Raw genomic sequence first — 15612 nt, 5'->3', positions numbered from 1 at the left:
TTGGATACGGATGGGTAGAGAGGGGAGGATGGCAGGCTGGGGTCTGATGAGGGGAATTTCGTACACTGACAAAGTTTAGCCAAGTTTATCTTACAAACTCCATCACCTCCTGACCCACCCCCTTCCACCACCATCCTCCCGTACAGCTTTTAGGAAAATGGGAGTGCTTATTCTCTTATGTGCATGTGCTTTTTAACAAGTTGATTTATGAAACAAGTGTAACTGTTTCTAAGGCTTTGTTGGTAAGATAAGCAGCGTTGCCTCTACATCTCCTCAGCTGATGTTGCTTAAAGGCATTTGTATCCTCCCCTGGCTTAATACAGCCCGAGACAATTTGGCAATTATTCGCACAGTTTGAAATGTCAGCAGACGTGAGAAAACTGAGAGGATATGAGTCTGTGATTCATTGTTGTGTCAATATTTCCAAATAAGAACAGGCTCACTGTGCTGTAGCTCCACGTAATCACTTTTAAGTATGATTAAAACCGATACCTTTTAATGGAGCCATACAGGCGTACACACCTTTCCAAATGTAGGTGGTGGGAAAAGGAAACTGAGAATTGTTGGCGATGAGCATATACTGTATCTCTCAAGTCCTCCATTTATATTCATTATATGCGTTGGCGCACGCGTGTTTGAATGAACTGGTTTGTTTTGAGCACCCTGAGCTTTCAAAGAAATAGCTCGGCATTTTTGAGAAGCACGCGCACTTTCTTTCTGGCCAAGAGTTAGATGAGAAGATTGATACCATTCCTGTGTCTGTAGGGTGAGCGTGCAGCTGGAGCCAGGAGCTGTGACGCAACTTGTTTTAATTCAGTTTAGGGATGAAATGATTAGGTGATTGATCGGTTAGTAGATCGACGGAAAATTAATCAGACTTGTCTGTGTTAATGCAATTATCTCTGCAGTCATTTCGAAAGCAAAAATGTGAAAATACTGCCACATTTTCTAAAATGCCAGAATGTGATGATTTTCCTTGCAGTTTTCTTACATGTTATAGATATAATTATTAACTGAGGAGGAAAACTGCTAATTAAGCACTTATGCACATAAGTTACAAGCAAAGTTTAAAAGCTGGAAAACACCAGTGCAGTCATCTCTACGCCACGGTGCTGGACGGCAACAACATCATCACATTAATCAATACCAGCTGATGTATAACTCTGAGGAGATAGTTACTATCAGGGTTATGTGAAAGCTGATTACTTTCCTCACTGTTTGCTCAGGTTGAGCCTGTTGTCAAGGGCTGATTGGCTGAAAGCAGGTCAAGAAGGTTCCTTCTCTCTATTTATTTATTTATTTTCTTTTAAAGAGGGGCACACAAGAAATGCCTGCTCTGCTTTTGATCGCCTCGACACTTTTGTTTGCAGTGTTTGCTCTAGATTTGAGTGGCTTTCAGATCCTGCTGGCACACACCCTAATGGTTAAAGTCTCTTTGCATAAAGATTGGAAACGCGAACGTGGCTAATATGACTCGGCCTGTCAGCTCAGTAATTAGCTCGTTTTATCTCCATCAATTACAGCTGTACAGAAAGGATTAGGTAAACAAAGGTATTTTGTGTCAGACTCATACCTTGTTAGAAACTGGACGATAACAAGAAGACTTGAGGTTGCCAAGAAATCACACATTAGCCCTTTGAAACTAACAAACTAGTCTTTTATCACTTATATGAGGTGCTCGTAGGTGGAATTTTTATTAACTTATAACAGAGAAGGCATGGCTTCTTTCACATTTTTGTATTAGGCATTATCCCACAAAGAGGATGCCCACAGATTTTTGGTCCCTCACAAGGAGATGCGATTCAGAGTAAAAGGAAATGTGTGGTTTAACTGTTTAAGATTTAATTTACTCAAACATATTAGACTTTTCTGTCAAAGACATTTGCAGACAACATTAAATTTAAAAGAGAGCAATTAAAGAGGTGTGTGACACTCTTCTTTTCTTTAATATTATAATATGTTAGAGTGATGAGCCAATGAGCCACGAGCTCGGGCTTCAGACTGCTCCAAACACTCAGTTTCAGGCAGGTTATTTTCTAGTCATGGCTCTTTATAATGTGAATAAATGTGGATGTCCTGGTCATATGAATAACACCGAAGCCCCACCACCGTCCAAATCCTTTGCTTGTGAGGGGCTACCAATCAGCAGAAAGTTAACGTAAAGGGAGTTAAAATAGCTTATTCCACTAGTTGAACTGAGAGCCTGAACAGTATTAAAACAAGGGATTATTTTGAACTCTGAATCATGCAGGGCTACTCTAGTAGAGTCCAAGAATAAAAATAAGTGTTGGGAATGAGCATAATAGGTTCTCTTTAAGTGTTTTTTCCACATAGCGATGAAAGAAGAAGAAGAAGAAGGTGTATTGGAGAAAAAAGTCAACATTAAAAGTGGCGACATGACCACAGGAATTTGCCTCAATCGGAAACCATGTTTACGCCATTCCTGCGCGGACTCTAAGTTGTACATGTTGTTTGCAGTCAGACATCTACGCTGCCCAAAATTACCCATCCTGTGTGTCAACGAGATAAGTCAACACAAAAACAGCCAAGTACGACAAGAAAACACAAGAGGCACGAAGAATGAAAAATGAAACCCTGTCAACCCAAATAAGAACATCATGCAAGCTCTTCTGAATATTTGGGATGCAAATGTAACAGATATTTCCAAAACTGTTGGTTTTGGAGTCTAGCCTGCGCTGCACCGCTGTTCTTATGCCCAAGGAATGAGAAGGAAGTTCCAAGAAGGCACATTTCTGGGTCGCCTCAGGCCTGGCTGTCACGCCGCGGCTCCTATTACTCCTGCGCCAACATGAAACAGCTCGTCGTTTAAAACTAAAAAGATGTGCTCCACACACAGGCGGCATATTCATGTCCACATCAGTTGCAAAGATTACTGTGAGAAAAAACAATGCAGGTGCTGATATTTCACAGACCTGTCAGCTGTGCAGCTCAACAATACATGCACACAACAAAAGAGAGCATAAAGGACATAAAAACACATGCACAACCTGCCTTTTCTTCTGAAAAACTACTACGAAAGGATCATGCTGCTCCTGTGACTGATGATTTTGCCAACATAAAGACTGAAAAAGCAGCAATTGATGTTTTCCAAGTGGCTTGAAAAACTTCCACTGACAGTTTCGATTGAAGCGGAAAACCTCTTTTCTGTAATGGAAGAAGGTTTTGGGGGAAGATGGGTTTTCCCTTTTTGTAATATCCTCAGAGCCATGCTTGGCACCGACGCCCTCTGGACTGGAGGATCTTGGCTCGGAGCAGACAATGGGGCTTCAAGTGAGTCATAGCAAGTAGAAGAAAAGATCACAGAAACCATAAAGCTTTGTCATGCTGCTGATTAGCTGGAACTGTTAATTTCATTCTCTTGTTAACAACAAATGTTACAGGGAAGTTTTAGGGATCGCAAGCTTTTGAATTTAATGGAACACCGCGCTAAAAGTGGCCGAGCGGCAGCTCACCATTAACCCTCTTAGCTGTGAAGAGCAGCAAAGAGTGCGAGGAGTAAAATGGCCACCTTCTCATTTCGCCCGCTGAAGTGCTTGGACTGATAAAACACTCACTGCTGCGGGTTTGTTTGGTGAGAATTGGCTGAGGAGCCACTTCTTTGGCAAATGATCTTCCTGCCAAAACAAACAGCCGCTTTTCTTCACCCCTTATCCACATATGCACACAAACACACACATTTTACTTGCTGACTCCACACAATGGCATGACTGTATCTGCAGCACCAAACAGACATCTGCCAATCGCCCTGCGGACCTCATTGTTACTCAACACCGGGGCACACAAACGCTGAGCCGAGTTCAGTCTCCAACAGATTTTTGCACTGCAACGAGAAAGTTGCCAATGAGGTCTGCCAACGTGCATCGCTGACCCCGAATAGCCAGAAAACAACTGGAACCTGATGTGCCCCCGGACTGTGGTGGGTAAGACAGAGAGAAGACAAGAGAAAAGGAAAGGAGGCTGAACTTGAACTCAGCTCAGGCAGCAAAGCACCTCTCAGCTACGAGGACTGCATTCCTCTGCATACTACACAAACATCGGCACTGTATCTGCACTTGCATATTCAAACAGAATGACAAAAATAAACAGCTGACGATGAAGCATGGCTGCTGATTGAAGTCATGGCTCAGTACCTGCAAGCAGTTACGCATACCCTATAGAAGACTAACAGAAGGGAATAATATGGCCAGGTGCATTTGTGTGCCACATTTGTGTTTACAGTTATAATCCAGCAAGTCTAAAGATCTCATATGGCTATGTGTACAAAAGACACACCTCCTTCTCTTATTTCTCTTATCGCTAAAACCTGGGAGGCATGTGCAGAGTTTATTTTGACCTTTCTGTCTTCCTACAGCATGATCTGACTGCTGTGTGCAGCAAAGCCTTGGCTTTTTGTTTGTTTGTTTGTTTCATTTACCACTGCAGCATGCCGTTTCCAGATCTCTTCAAAAAGTGGCAACTGAAATGTATTTCTTCAAGAGTTTATTTATCGATGCTGGAATTCATAAGTGGATCTTTCACATCACTCAGTCACTGCGAACTGAGTCATAGAAGCTATTCATAAATCGAGCTAGTGATTTACTTCCACCACTCAAAACGTAAGGAATGTCTTAGCTAGTAGAGACAGTAATAATGTGTAAATCAGTCACTGGGAAACATTTGTGGCTCCATCTAATAAAAAGCAATCATTGGTGCCAACAGGAGGTCACTGTAGTACCAGCATAACCATGAAACATTTCCATGGTATGCATTAAAAGTAGCTGCCAATTTTATGTGTGACTGTAATACTTTTTATATGTACATTCACAGAGGGATATTTCGTGTGGGTCTCAGAGTGAACAGTATTCAAATGATTTAAACTGGATTAGCGGACAGCTGATGTTTCGGGGCCTCCGGTATACCCAGCGGATAGCAGGCCAAGAGTTCCTGTTCGATGTGCCAATCACTGGTCATGAAAGCAGATGCATTTTTAAAAAGAGAAACTGTTGTCAGGCAGCAGATGACAGGTTCAAAATTGCATTTCGGCTAGTGTGTTCCCCGTTTTGCTTCCCCCTACACAGCCTGCAGACCTGCAAGCAAGCGAAGCCCACTCAAACATCACAAGTCAACCAATGGAATCCAAAAAGGGTCCGCTACCAAAACTTTTGTGCTGTCTTAAAACCTGGTTTCAAAGAGCAGAGGTGGGTGTTACACAATTAGTGACATTTTTACTTGTGTTTAACCCATTGTCCCAATTTTTCCCAGTGAACATTGTGAATATGTTCTTACTTTCTTTGTAGAAAAAATGAGTAGTGTGAGAAATAATACTTTTTCTTCAGCATCTCCGCTGCCTGTTCCTACCCCAGCTCAACCTGTTATTTTACAAAGATCTCTGTTCAAAACTGTCTTTCAGTCTTATCAGTTTGCTTTCATTAATCAAGACCAGAACGCTATCATCCACCCATTAAAAACAGAAAAACAGCTTGTCGCCTCTCTTCTCAGTAGTTACAGGCTAATCTTAAAATTACCTTTTATTGCTAACATTTTGGAGAATGTCATAGCTAAGTGGTTTGGACAAAAAAAGCATCTTGGTAGATTTCAGTCTGGCTTTCATAGACCTCATCAAAACAGCTCTTCTTAGAGTCTCAAACAACCTCTCGATCCGAAGTGGTTCAGGGAAATGTTCTGTTTTGCTGATGTTGTTCTGACCTCTGCCATTGACACTGATGACAATCATGTTATTTGTCATAGGCTGAGATACTGCTCGGTCTCTATCGGCGTTCTCTTTTAGGGCCCTTACTGTTTCTCTTATATCTGTTCGTTCTTTAACACATTTTGAGCACTCAGAAGGACATTTCTTAGCATGGCTATGCAGATGACATTCAGTTATATATCTATTTTAAGCTCCAAGATATTTCTGTTGCACATCAAACTTATGCGAATAGATTCTATTAAAAGTTGTTTAGCTGACAATTTTTGCCAACTTAATGAAGAAAAAACAGAAGTTCCTGTTTGTGCCTATAAGGCTACGTTCACACTGCAGGCGAAAGCGCATCAAATCCGACTTTTTTGACCCTATGCGACCCAAATCCGATCATGGTATGACAGTGTGAACAGCACAAATCCGATATTTTCAAATCCGATCTGGGTCTGAATCCGATACATATCTGATGTTTTAGAAAGCGACTGCTGTTTGAACGGTCATGTCGCATTAAACCCGTCTTTTACGTCACTGACACAAGACAGACGCCAATTATCAGCCCTGGCCATCCAGTGTAGATGTCAGTGAAACTGCTGGGAAGACAACGTTGGAGAAATGTGAACATTTTATTTGTACTGTATAATCTGCAGATTCTGACAGAAATCTGAAACTATCCTTTGAAGCACCGCTCCTCTCTAAAACAGCAGTAGAGATAATTATTAGGCCATATGTAAGTAACAAAATAACTTTATAACTTAAAGCAAAATTGGGAAATGGAAAGTCTGAAACAAGTCTTTATATTAAGGGCCATCAGTCAAACAATACTGGTTGGTCTGGGTCTAAACAGAGCGTGCTGTGTGTGATGTCTTCTTTTGCGCATGCGGGCCGCTTTGAGCGTTCACACTAGAGCGCGTTTGCTGTCACATTTTATTTGTAGTGTGAACAAGCAGACAAAAAAATCAGATTTGATAAAAGAAATCGGAATTGAGCATTAAGACCTGCAGTGTGAACGTAGCCTAAGAGATTTGTGCCTACGGTTATGGAAACTCGGCTCGCCTTGCCACTTTTGCCAAATTTTCTATCAGGAATGTTTGTGTAACTTCTGACTCCGCTTTCACTTTGGTTGCTCGCGTTAAATCTCTGGGTTGCTCTTGTTTTTAATCACTTAAGTTGGCAAGGACAAGGACTGGCGTACATCAGTGGAAGTTTTTACCCATACATCCCCAGCAGGTCCCTCTCCAGCAATCTCTCCATCTGAGCCTGAAATCTGTGAACATTGGGGTATCTTTTAAAAGGCAGCTAAAAACTTACCTTCTGTTCAGAATTTTTGTTTGCAAGCAGAAGCCAATCAGAAGAAAGCTGGCTTAAAGCAGTGGTTCTCAAATGGTGGGGTGTTGAATCACTGCAGGTGGGACTCAAACAACCAGGTGAAAAATATGGGTTAAAATAAGGGTTATTTTTAGAGAAAATAAAGGGTTTGCTTATGTTAATCTCCTGACCTTTAAGTAAAAGTCAGCTTGAATCCTTCTTTGCACTGTTAATGATTGAGTGTGGGGTGTGAACATTTTTTGCCTTCTGAAATGGGGCGTGCCAGAAAAAGTTTCGGAACATCTGGCTTAAAGAACGGGGAAGTGCACTAAAATGGCTTATTTCAGTCAGAGTGACGGAGAGGCTCCACAGAGGCCCAGTATAACATAAATAAGGATTATTTTGAACTGTGAATCTTGCAAAGCTACTCTAGCAGACTCCCACATAGAAAAATGTACTTAGAAATGAGTAAAGGTCCCCTTCTAGGTGGTTTTCTAACAAAGTGCTGAACAGTTCCTCTAAGAAAAGAACATTTTTATGTTTATTAGAGGAAAATGCTTAGCATAGATGACATTAATTATGTGTACACTGTTCCTGTACTGTACTGTACTTCAGTGAAGTTCAAGAATAAAAAATTTAAAGCTGGAAAAGACCATAATAGGTGTGCTTTACTCTTTCAAGTAAGAAATGACCGTGAGAGATATGTGATAGATGATTATATTAATCTCTGTGTAGTCCAACCATAGCCAGTGTCACAAGCTCTGGCTACAGCAGTGCTGCAGGCATCTACAAAGAGAAGGCCTGCTCCAGTTTTTTCTCCCTGTCTCCCTTTTGTCTGCAGTGTTTGCTCTGGATTTGAGTGGTTCTTCTGGCGTTGGAGTGCTGTCGGCCCACGCCCTATAATGCCAACCTCTGTTAGAGAAAGATCTGGGTCTGTGCCACCACCGGTAAGATGAGGCCTATGCTAGTGTTATGGGCGTGCCAATTTCACCTGTTGAGTCATGCCACTATCGTATATTCATCGCCAGCCTATTTGCTGCGTGTGCAAAAATTAATTGCTCGTAGTTTTTGCACACCAAACGGTTTGGTGTGGCAGGTGCAGGCATCACATATGCATGTATAAAACAGATGTGGGTGCATTTGCTCACAGTCATTCAGACTTTCTGCTGACTCCCTCCCCCCTCCGTCATGGAGTCGACTGTTAACACCCAGTTCACCAACATTCATATCCGAGGACTTAAGCTGTTGAATCGCAGGCAGATGAAGAGAAGCCACGGTGCATGCTGCGCCGCTACCCCTGTTACCTATATTTATTCTCTGTCTCGTCATCACTCTGCACAACTCTGTCGTCCACAGGCTTGCTGTTGTGGCACATTTATCTCTGTAAAGATGGGTTCACATAACCATGAAAGAGCTACTTTTTTGTAAGCCGAGCTGGACAGAAAGGAAAGAAGCAACGAGACTTAAAACGTCTCCCTCTGTTCACTGTGCACTACCGATACATATTCATAAAGCAGTTCTTCTCCTTTTGTAAAGTTTCTTTGATAAAATATTTTGACAGTGTTGCCTAATTTGGAGCAAGAGCAGAGGCCTGCACTGACTTGCTGTAATCTAAAACCCAAATACAAGCCGATAGTTACTGAAGTAAATCTTCCGTTTCAAAATACCTCAATATTTAACATCGATCATACTTCTCATTCTAGACTTTACGCCCGAATCTGTCTGGTCTCCGACAATGTTTCTACCGTAGCTACTCCGACGTGTCAGGTCAAACGCAAGCTCTGTAAGCAGACGTGTTCTCGGATACCCAGAACGACCTTTAAGAGTACAAAACGTGGTTATCAGAAGGGTCATTATGGCCACTGCTGAAATTCAAATGCCTTTGGTCGATAATGATGCAGTATTTCCAACATACGCTCGTCAGTCACTCGAGAGCTGAGACATTTGGGGAAAATTTGTGTGACTCAACGCAACTGGAGTAGGTTCAGCTTTGGTAAATAATTCATTTATCATAATTTGTGCCTTATGACGTGTCAAATTACACCAAAGTGGAACGGACCTGGCTTTGATGACAGAATCTAAAAAGCTCATCCCTTGTGAATTTGACCTCAGGCTCACCCGGATTCCCCCCCACCTTCCCTCTGTTCTCGGCTGGTAAAAGAAACGCTGCCTGGTGTTGAGCTGGTGCCTCAGGGACTGATGGCGGCTGAGCAGCAGCCATGAGGGAAGCACACTGTCAGTCCTGTGATAGCCGTATGAGATTCCACATGCTCTGATGAGTAATTCCTCCCTCCCCTCTCCATCACCATGTGGTTCGTGGCCCTGAGTCATCGTCCACACTTTCCCTCACTCCCTATCCTCTTGTCTGTCTCTCTCTCTCGACGTGAAGAGGTCTCTTCCTTCAGCGACCGTCCCACAGGGAAACTCAACAGAATAGCCTCCCTCAGATGACTCACTCGCCAACATCGAGAGCTCCACACCATCCACTCTCCAGCCATGACAGCCCACCACACCACACCCAGGCCTGGATCCCATGTCCTCCACGGCCCGCTTGCCTCTATTAGTGCGTGTCTTCTTGCCTGTCCTTTTCTGTTTTTCTGTCTGCCTGGTAGCCATTTTCTGTGTCTCTCTGCATAGCTGCTGTCTTATCAAGATGCTTCATTGTTTACCTGTCTTTACACTCCCATCTGTCTGCCTGTATTTCTACCAGCCTGTACTGTACATCGTCATATTCTGAAATTGTTTTTGATATGGCTTCATGCTTGTCAGCTTGACGTATTTGTCAGACTACCTGCCTGCCTGCCGCTCAGTCTCTATATCTCAGTATGTCCCCTGATACTCCAATGCAATGTCAAAACACAGAAGGACACCCAGCGTCGACTTCCCGTCTGCATATTAAACTATAAAGACTGGCACGACTGTAATGGTAATATTATTCAAGTCTGCCGAAGAGAAGCGTTGGATTTGTTAGTAAATAGATGCTTTTGATTTTGCTTGTGCAGTTCTCAGACAGTTGTGCATCCACAGACATGCAGTGAAACTTTTGACAAAGGTTACTGCACAACTGCAGATGGTATCCTTGATTTCACGCGTTCTGCACTTCAAAACATATTGTGATTTCTATGGCTGTTTGAACTGAGGTGAAAAATCTCTGAATGTGACCCGTTGGCATGCACTTAATTGCGCCTCGGCCCTGCAGTGTGACAAGTTGCTCACGGGAAGCTGTTCAAAGATCCTCTACATGCTGCAACAGGAGATTTGTTGACCATTGCAAGAGCAATAAGGATTTTTAGGGGCATTATGACTGGGTTAATAAAACACAGCTGCCCCTAAAAGTCCCTCACTTTTCTTGCTGCCTTTTCTTTCTCTCTCCCTCCCTCCCTCCCTATCTTTGTGTCTCATTCCAAACTTTTGAGATCAAACTACTAGTACATTCGCTGGCTTTTTCAAATGCGATTTGGTGCATGACTCCGGTATCTGTTCAGCCCTGGCTAAAGAAATGAAACAACCTGAAGTGACCACTGTGTCTGGAGTTTGACCTTTTAAAGGGGCTGGGTCATATATTTCACGAAACTGAGCATGCTTTCCAGTATTTATGAATTGTATATTTATAATGGCAGAGTTTTATTGGGATTTGCAGTGACGTTTTTAAAAGGGAGTTGAATGAGTTCAGAGCAGAATTTCCGAGAAGGAGGCCTCCCTGTGTTCATTACAAGTTCAGCTTTCACAGAAAGCATAAACACAATCCGAGGCCGTCACCTTACACAGAGTTTTCTATATGATGCACACGATAACATACACACGCGCTGACTTATGTTCGGAGAGCAGTGAACCCAGTGACCCAGAGCAGAAAACAACCTGGGAATTGTAGGAAAAGTCTATTTAAAGTAAGTCTACAACCCTGCCAACAAATGGTGAGGAGAGAATATGAGACAGCCGTGGTGGAAAAAAAAAAGAAAAAAAAAGATGTAAGCAACACTGTGCAGCAAGTGGTGAGATGAGTCCGATTGGACCTTTTAAACAATGTGAAATGCCACTGAGAGAGGCTTGGCAGGCGGCAGCAGCCAGCACTGTTTAATATCACAATTTTAATCAGCACACTTGGTGACTATCCCAGAGCTCTCCGTAGCCATGCTGCTTATTCAAACCAGGCTCGTTCCACCAAGCCTCCCTTACTAGGCCCTCGGCTCTCATACTCACACTGGCTTGTACTCTCCTGCAGCATATATGGAGAGCTCTTGGCTGGAGTGGTTTTATCTGTTTTCTGTGATGTGTCATTGCACTGTAGTGTGCTACGTTGGAGGGAATCTGTGATGATAGTTGAGCGCATCTCAGCGAATCTTAGGTGGACTAGACACATTTAATGTGTTCTCCCGATTGGATTTTAAATGTACTTTATAGCTATCTGATAAGAGCGTGAAATAGTTCTATATGTAACGCTGCCAATTAGCATTAGGATGCCACAATGAATTTCATTAGAACGCCCAGAGGTTTGCAAGGTGTCAACTTTCCAGTAACTTCAGTCCACAGCTACTTATTATAGACGCAACGAGTAATGGCAGGCTTGTAAACACAAATGGCCCGCCACTGATCTGTTATACGCAGCCTACAAAACAACTCAGGTTCAAGTATTAAGAGTTTAATAAATAACAGTGACAAAAAAGATCAGCGTAACGACATCCCACCTACTGTGATGTCAGCAGAGTTTGCTCCATTTACAGGACACTTTTAAGTGTGTGTTAATAATCATGGAGGTCTTGTTTTTTTTTTAAAAAAAAATCCCATTATTCAGCAAATGTCTTACCTACGTGTCGCTTGCAGCACAGAGATGCCACCACTGCCCTCGGCTCTATTAATTACATAAAGCATCTAGTGTCAGGATGCTAAATTCATTAGTGAGGTATGTACGGCATGCTAGGGTCAGGACAGATATAGAAACAGGCCTCCAAAACAACTTCTTCACCATTTGACACACTTGTTCGACATAATAGAGGAGGCCACTTTAAGATTTTTGACAGCTCTGCCTGTTTTATTGAGATGCGTTTATGTAGAGCTTGAGCTTCAAGTTTCAACAGTAAATTCTGACTTGAGTGCTCATCTGCATTTATTAGTGCTTTGACTGTTGCTATACACCTACTTTCTTTTCTTTTGAGGGGGGGTTAAACAAAAACTAATTTGGCCCATTTTGGAAGAAAAAACGATGGGAAATGTAATTTGTTTTCAAAATAATTACTCACGAATTGTACAGCTACATGAGAACAGTGGGGGGGATATCAGAGGGTTTTTTGTCTTGTTTTTTACTCCAAATTCTTCATTGTATAAATCGGAAACAACGTCTGCTCTCGGTTTCTGGGTACACTTGACACGCACTCTTCTGTATGTAAAAAGTTTAAGCTTGACTATTCAAACACCTTTTCGCCAATAATTAAACAGTGACGTTCACTGTTTGATCTATAGATATATTCAAATCGTTATTTTCATATAACATGACATGTTTTTTTCTTTACTTTTTAAAATACATTCGTGTAATTTTCTTGTCCATAAACTTTTAAAATTTAACTAATGTTCGCGTAATTTTGCCTGGAGTTTATATGTGTAGGGATTTCATTTATGGTCACGTTATGTTAGTGTATTTTTTTCCCTCAGTTTCGCCATAACATTTGCACTAATTATTCTGGGTAACTTTAAGCTATGTGTCTGCTTGCAACACAAAGGGTTTACCTCTGCTTTAAAATGCTGTCTGTTCCCTAAGGTTTTTTCTTTTCTTTAATAATAGATACATAGCCGAGGTGTATTGTCTATGACTTGGGGGGTCACATGAGCCAGAAACTGGGACTTTGTAGGCCAGTTGAATGAAATGAGGACTCACCTTGCCCGCAAAGACCCAGCCTCTGACACACTATCATCAGTCCCGTCGCCGGGGACTGCATGAGGAGGAAACTCCAGAGGTTTACATACTGAAATATCTCTCGACTGCACGATTTCACTTTCAGAGCAAATAAGAGAAGATTTAATCTGCGCCTGTTCATACATACCCTCTAATCTGCTGCCTGTCGGTGTTCGAAGAAGTAGGCGACACCGTCGGATTGTAGTTACCTGTGTACCGGGCAGGTGTTCGCATCCCATAGCCCATATGGAGACCTCTTCACGTAATACGCGCCGACTGTCTGGTGGGTTTGTCTGGAGGAGATCGCGTCTGCATGCGAAGTTGAACTTCACCGTCCATCCACCACCAGCACCACCGCCGCCCAAGTAATATGTGATCACTTGGTGTTGCACGCATCCCAAATTGAGCAAGATTATCCTTTTGGGGGGGTGGGGGCCGGGAACTGTCTTATGGAATAAGTCGGACAGTCCCCCTGGTCCATCTTTTTTCCTGTCTGTCCAAAGAGAAAAAACATGCAGACGCAACAGTGTCGAGCCTTGTGCCAGTCTCCCACCTCCCGCCCTCCCTCCCTTCCTTCAAGAAAAAAACGAGAGAGAGAGGGAGAGACAGCTTTTGCGTTTCCCAACGAGAGATCCCCCCGTGCGCACCCAGCCACTCACCCAATATCCATTCTGGAATTGGGGGCGGGAGAAAAAGGCACCCTGCTTGCGCCGCTGCTGCTGCCGCCGTGCTGCAGCTTTTCTAGAGCAGGATATTCCCAAACAGCTGGAAAGAGCTGATATATGGTGCTGCGCCCTCGTGTTGGGCCCTCCCCAAAATGGACCGGTACTAAGTGCTAACCTGGTTATTTTCAGCGCGTCACTGGCTCGTTTCCAATTATAGGTTTCCGACAGCGGCACAGCAAAGTGACCCCGTAGTCTTTACTACACTGCCCGAGGACCTGAAAACGATCGAGCACCACATACAGAGTAAAAACCCGAGCATGTGCGTTTGCTTCTGAACTGCACACATTCCTGCGGTGCGTTGGCTTGCCCGTCCACATGCGCCACAGAGGCCCCCGCGCTCAGCTGCGGTGTCCGGCGGCTCCGCGGCGGCTCGTCTGCGCCTCTCTCAAGGTGTTCCCCTTTTACCGATGCTGTGCGGGAGGCTATATACATCCCAGGTTCATCACACCTCTCCCGTTACCTCCCCGACCGGCAACGCGTTAGTGTGCCGCGACACCTGCTGGCTGCAGCGTGACGTGACACTTCATCGTTCTGTGTATGTTTCAAATGTAACCTGTATTGTTTCACGCAGATCACCGATCACGTGTCGCTCCACAGCAGGTGGTAATTACGGCGTGACAGCTGGATTCAGTCCGTGGCTCCGTTAAGTATTTTCAGTGAGATCATGACGGGTGTGTGTTTAGTTATAGTGCTCTGTGGGCCATTATTCCAGCCTCTCTGACTTCATTTACTCACTCTGGTCAAATATCTGTTGGTATTCTCTTCAGTTCATCTCATGTTTTTTGCGTCTTTTGCTTCTGTTTGTTCTTTCGTTTTCAGCTCTTTTGCAGTTAGTTATATTCGTTTATTTCGTTCTATTTTTACTATATTGTTTGATTATTCTCTCAGCAACATTTCATTCTCCTTTGATCTTTTACATTTTGTTCTACATTACTTACACACAATAGTCTATATTACATATCACATCTATTTGACGTGTGATAGGCCTACTATATTCTATATCTCTGACATCTATTATATTTTCAATAAATTGTATATAAATATTGTATTTTCTATTACATTCAAGTTTTTTGCATAATGTGAAGGAGTACTGTCTTCATTTTGTTTTGATGACAGTAAAGAATACTGAATCTAGTTTCTGAGGTTCAGAGGTTAAGGTTTGGTATTATCATCGGTGCCTGATCAGAATACATGAACACTAAAACATTAAATTATAATCCAGTGCTAAAATGTTTATTTTTAGTTGAAATATGGTTTCATTAGTGCCATGGATTGCATGAGAAGTGGACAGGACACGAGGAAAAGGGTTAATAAGATGTTGGAGCAGCTCGGTGAGGGTCAAGAGGTCACTGGACAACCAGCTCTCCATCACAGACAAACTACCTCCCCCTCTCCTACTGCACAATACGGAGCGGGACACACTTCTCCCTCAAACTTCTTCAATCCCACTACCATAATGAATGTTCTGGGAAGTCATTCCTACCCTTCCCTTTTAAACTTTACAGCAGCTCTCCTTTTTGTGGTGACAGGTGATCACACCTGTCCACACACACATACCTCTATATCAAACCTCCTTCCTGTTGTTTGTCAGACTTATAGTGTGCATGGTAATGCCATTTGCACTGCTCTTTGCTGGAATTGTCTCTTGCACATTTTCAGTGTTATTTTTTTTTATTTAATCCCACTTATACTGAAAATCCTATTCTCTCAATGTTGCATAAAAAACTGCACTCCCTTGCATCATAAGGCCTTTGACGTGTGGCTGTGGTACTTTCAATAATAGTGGTTTTATTGTTAATTTCACTGTTATCATTATTATTATTTATGGTGCTGCTGCTGCTGCTGTAACACACCGAATTTCCTTGTGGAAGTATCTGTCTTTCTTTCCGTTACTACTGATGGCCCCAGATTTTTGGTGAGATGTGTATTAGAGGAAGCCATAATTAAAGGGCAGGAAGTGGGATCAAACAGGCTGCAGCCCTGATGGAGGACTT

The 15612-nt window shown here is 42.8% G+C and overlaps 1 long non-coding RNA gene across 2 annotated transcripts in view; it reads right to left on the bottom strand.

Moving 5' to 3' along the window:
• LOC113024033 (uncharacterized) overlaps positions 1-14692 on the bottom strand; it is a 39241-nt gene extending 24549 nt beyond the window's left edge. Inside the window, exon 1 of one of the 2 annotated variants that reach the window (XR_003272627.2) lies at positions 13042-14692. This is a non-coding gene — a long non-coding RNA (uncharacterized LOC113024033). The remainder of the gene's footprint in view (positions 1-13041) is intronic. The other variant, XR_013909655.1, reaches the window with a different exon arrangement.
• Positions 14693-15612: the final 920 nt, after the last annotated feature.

The sequence above is a fragment of the Astatotilapia calliptera genome, chromosome 6, assembly GCF_964374335.1.
Source record: "Astatotilapia calliptera chromosome 6, fAstCal68.1, whole genome shotgun sequence".
Taxonomy (NCBI): Eukaryota; Metazoa; Chordata; class Actinopteri; order Cichliformes; family Cichlidae; genus Astatotilapia; species Astatotilapia calliptera.
This window is presented reverse-complemented; position numbering and strand designations above follow the sequence as displayed.